Genomic DNA, 4,975 nt, shown 5'->3' with positions numbered 1-4,975 from the left:
CCGAACGGACGGGCTCCGCATGTCTGGCCCGCTCCGACGGGGACGCTGCAGGACGTGTCCCTAGCCTGGGTGCCACGGCCGCCCGCACCTCCCTTCCCACGAGTGACCTTTCCCTCTCCCCAGGGGTGTCCTCACGCCCACCGCCACTGCTGACCTCACCCTCATTCACACGGGTGTCCTTTCCTCCTCCCTACAGTGCCCCCTTACCTCCCCCCGCCCCCCGTTACAGCTCGACTTGTCCATATCCCACAAGTGTCCTCACCCCCTCCCCACGGGTGTTTTCACCCCCAATCCCACTGGTGACCTCAACCAATCCCCACAACAGTCCTTGCCCCTTTGCCACAGGTGTCCATGTCCCCATTCTGGTGGCCTCAGCCACTTACCGTGAGTGTCCTCTCCTCCTCCCCACACACCTGCTTATGGGTGTACTTGCCCATATCCCCACTGGTGTCCTCACCTCCCTCCCCACCAATGTCCTCCACGCCATCCCCACAGCCGTCTTCACCCATATCCCCACTGGTGTCCTCACCCTGTTCCCACAGGTGTTCTTGCCTCATCCCCATGGGCATCCTTGCCCCTGTCCCCATGACCACCCTTGCTCTCATCCCCACAGCCACTCTTGCCCCCTTGCCCACATCCCCTGTGCCCACCGCTCTCACCCCCCAGGCTCCACGGCCACGCTCACCTCTCTCCTGGGGACCACAGCCCAAAAAGTTCATGGTGGAGCCAGCACTCCCACGGGTGGGCACATAGAACCCGCTTCCTCCAAGAAGTCCCCGCCAGCTGGGCCGGGCATCACGAGGGCCGCAGGGGAAGTTGTGCCAGGCCAGCCCTCCGGAGGTTGCACAAGCCCTTCTGAGAAAGGAAGGACAGACTGACGAGTCCACAGTGCTGTGCCGTAGCTTGCACTTACAAGGTCAGACTCATTAACCCAAAACTCATCACCCTTCCAGAGGCAGCAGGACTCAAGGAAATTACCTGGAAATGGTGAATGTAGAGGAGAGAGGGTGGCCAGGGAGTGATTGAGTGTCATTCCCAAAGAACTTTGATGTGACTGGGAAGGCAGCGTGACACAAAGCCCATAGGAATTAAGCCGGTCTGGGCTCAGGATGTGGGGTGACAATGTTCCCATTCCCAGGGCAGAGAAATTCGCATCTGGCTGGCTTCTCCCCATGTTCATAATCCTAGGAAGCAGGTTCCCATGGTGCCAGGAGTGACGGGGACCAAGACTTCAGCATGAGGGGGATGATGGACCAGTTAGAGAGGAGGCTGTGAGACTCTCACTCTGCTGCTGAAATTTCTCTATGCTGTAGCAGTGGCTATGGGCCGACCAAGGAAAAGCAAGGCCATCAGGGATGTCTCTCCCAGGTGGCAGCATGGAAGGGCACAAATAGGGGCATCAGGATGGCAGAGAGAAGCAGTTGTGGCCGAGTGCTCATGGATCCACGCTCTATGGAACCCAGGGCAGGGCTGAGCTGTGCCATAGGGTTGGAGGGACTAAGCAAGGCTGAGGGCTGCACCTCTACCTGCTGCTTTTCTTTTATAACCACTGGGGAAGAAGGTGGTAGGAAAAAGCCAAACCAAACACACCTGGTGGATCAAGGAAGGATTTTCTCCCTCCACATCCTTTCCTTTGTGCAGAATGGGACAGAATCTAACACTGCAAAGGCAGGAAAACCTGCTACACCTTGTCCATCCAATGTGACCCAGAGCAACCCCTGCTCCAAAAAAGGACTGATCTCTCCTTCCATGGATACAAGAAAGGTGATGCTTAGCATGGGACCTTTCTTTGTGCTCATCTCCCCAGCTGTCTGAAATAACACAGACTGTCCTTTTTCCTATTTTCTCGAGGGTCCAGCCAGGCATTTGGAAATACACCCTTGCAGGTTGAAAATCTATGAATGATTGTAAATGAGTATGTGCCAGCAGCTCCATGTCACGCATATGCTGCACAATTATTATCTATGCAGCACAGGTAGCTAATAAAAATTATCATTAAATAAAGCCCAGAACTTTCCTATGGCTAAAGATAACACTTCTGGTTGATGCAGAATCTCTTCAAATAGCTGGAGGTTGCTGCGTTCCCTGTAGACAGTTTCTCCAGGTTTGGACAGAGAATCCTCCTCCAAAGGCCTCCTCAAAAAGTCCATTGTGCTCATCCTCTGTCAGAGCCCTTCCCTGGCACCATCTGTGAATATTTGGGGAAGAACCAGAGGTGAGAGCTTGTTGTCAGAGCGCATGAAGAAGCCTGTCATTTTAGAAAGGGAGGAACTTAAGGGTGCAGAATGGGAAAGGGAAGGATAAATTGTGTGAGAGGAGTGAGAAAACATCTGCGACTCTGTGAGTCAGTGCTGGATTTGCAGGCAGAGGAAGAAAGCTTTGCTAATGAGGACTGAAGCCTCGTGCCCAGCTTGCTCAGGCTCCAGCAGCTGAACACGTTTCCCCCAGAGCTGGGAGCAGAGGGCACTGTCACTCTCTGAGCAGACTGACGGGAGAGCAGATGCTGTGAGAGGAAGCTGTCTCAGCAAGTGACGGGCACAACAACCATTCAGAGCTTGCAAGGGCAGAAAAAGAATATAACATAACCCCTGTTCCTCTGGGAGGGACGATCAAACACCATAGCAGGCTCTTTCTCATCACATTGGAGCTAAACCTGTGCTCACTATCCAGGCTTCTCTCCACTGACGGGGTGAAGCACCAAATCATGGTATGAGCAGGGTGGGAAGGGAGCTCTGGGGGTCTCTGGTCCAGCCCCCCGCTCTGAGCAGGACATCAATCAGCTGCTCAGCACCATGTCCCATCCACAGCCAACTGTCTCACAGAGTGGAGATTGCCCACCTCTTGGGTCCCTGTGGTACTGCTTGATTCGCTTCACAGGGCAAGTAATTTTCCTAATATCTAATCAGAACTTTCCTCCTTGCCATTTGCATTTTCTCCTCTCATTCCATCAGTCTGCACCTCTGAGTCTGTGCCCTCCTGTGAGGTAGTGAAGAAAACAAGGTCTTTCCCTGAAGCCTAAAACCCAGTTTCTCTCATCCTCTTCTCCTATAACAGGTGTTTGAGCTCCTTCAATCTTTCTAATGGCCTTCACTGGACTTGATCCACCATATTAGTGTCTTTCCTGTATTGGGGAATCTGAACAGATACAGTTCCAGGCTCAAAGCAGAAACCTACCTGTTCTGGACACGCTTCTTAGATAGTCTGGGCCCTGTTCCATCAGATCAATATGCCAGGAGACTGGGCTCATGGTAAAATAATGTGTAATTCATAGGCTGGGACTTGAATTCAGGTTTCCTGAAGGTGTGGGACCTGAAAGTCCTCTTTCTCCTTCCCGAGAAAGGGACGGGAGCAGGAGAATGCCAGCTTGGGTCCTCCCAGCCCAGCATCCTGCCTCCCACATTTGGGCAGCAGCCAGAGCAGAGCAAAGGGTGTGAGATCAGGGCACGCACACACTGAATATTCTTATGCAGCTCAAACATTTCTTGAACTGAAGGTACTATCTTCATCCTGCATAAACCTCAGGAGATTTTCTTTCCACAGATTTGTCCTGTGGATTTTATTAATCCCTGTTGACGGTGAACAGCCACAGCCATGTGTGGGAGTAGCCTAAAGCTAAGGGGAGGGAGGAAGCATCTCCCTTTCACTTATTTTACCTGCTAATTTGACTTGTTCTCCTTGTCCTTCTCAGCTGTGTATACCTCAGTCATGGGCACCTCAGTAGTTTCTTCCAGGCTGAAGAGTCCCAGTCCTCATAGGTACCCTTCATGCAGCAGCCAGTCTGGACCTTGGCTCATCCTTGCTGCCCTTCTCTGAGTTCTGCATTTGGGTATTTTGGGGGTCTGCTGTATTCTGTTTGAGATGAATTATTTCTAAGTGACATTAGCTCACACAGAGCACACTGCTGCCTATTGAAAATGAGTATTGTGGTTTCCCCCGTGGATCATGTTACATTTGTTTTATGCAATTTCATCTCCTATTTCACTGCCTGGTGAAGGTGAAGTCTTCAGTCAGCCCTCTGGGACCACCATTCTCCATATTTCCTAGGACCACATCCAAATGTCTTATGAGGTCCATCTCCTTTGCATTTGCCAAGATCAAGTATCCTCTCTGGTATCACAAATCCTGCACCTGACATGCCTGATAATGTGATCATCTGCCACTGTTGTGTCACCTGTATAGGTGATGCACACACTCTGTGTGTCCATGCATACCCTGGTGCCAATCCCTATCCAAAGTCACCTTCCAAATCACAGTGTTTGCTGGGGAAAAGGAATCAGGAGTGTCCTGCACCAACTGATCCATCACCTGCCCTGCTGCTTGCTGCCACATCTGCTGCCTCTCCTGCCCAGGGAGGACCAGCTCAAATCATGTTGTATTTCCTGGAAAGGAGCAATTTGCCATCATTTCCCTGCTCCTGCCACAATCGCTGCTGTGCAGCCATGGGCAGGCAGCTAATCCACTCAGATGAATCTGCTCCATCCATCATTCCAGTGCTGGAGGGATGTGGTGCCACCAGTGACACGTCTGCAGCTCATGATGCAACAGCTTGACAGGCAAGAGAAAGGTAGAACAAGAAAATAATCCAATTTTATTACTCATTATATTTTCATTTGGTATTAAATCACTGCTAGTAATTGTTTGTGACATGTATCCACCTTTTACATCCCTCTTTTTTGCTGTCTTTTTTAATGGAGACTGAATAAATACCATCACAGACTTTCTCTTTGGCATTCTGGGATAAAAAACAGGCTGCCAAGTCACGAGACCCCAATGTGAGGATGTGACTGCCATGACCACACTGAGTGGTGCAGCCAGCCAGGGTGGGAGCCTTGTGCCTGCAAGGAATCGGGGGATGTTGTAGCTGATCCTGAGAGATCACAGAATCATGGAATATCCTGAGCTGGAAGGTACCCACAAGGACCAATGAGTCCAACTTCTGGTTCTGCACAGGACAGCCCAACAATCCAACCCTGTG

This window comes from Corvus brachyrhynchos, unplaced genomic scaffold (genome assembly GCF_000691975.1).
Source record: "Corvus brachyrhynchos isolate BGI_N302 unplaced genomic scaffold, ASM69197v1 scaffold164, whole genome shotgun sequence".
NCBI classification, from domain to species: Eukaryota; Metazoa; Chordata; class Aves; order Passeriformes; family Corvidae; genus Corvus; species Corvus brachyrhynchos.
The sequence above is the reverse complement of the archived record's forward strand: the minus strand, read 5'-3'. Positions refer to the sequence as shown.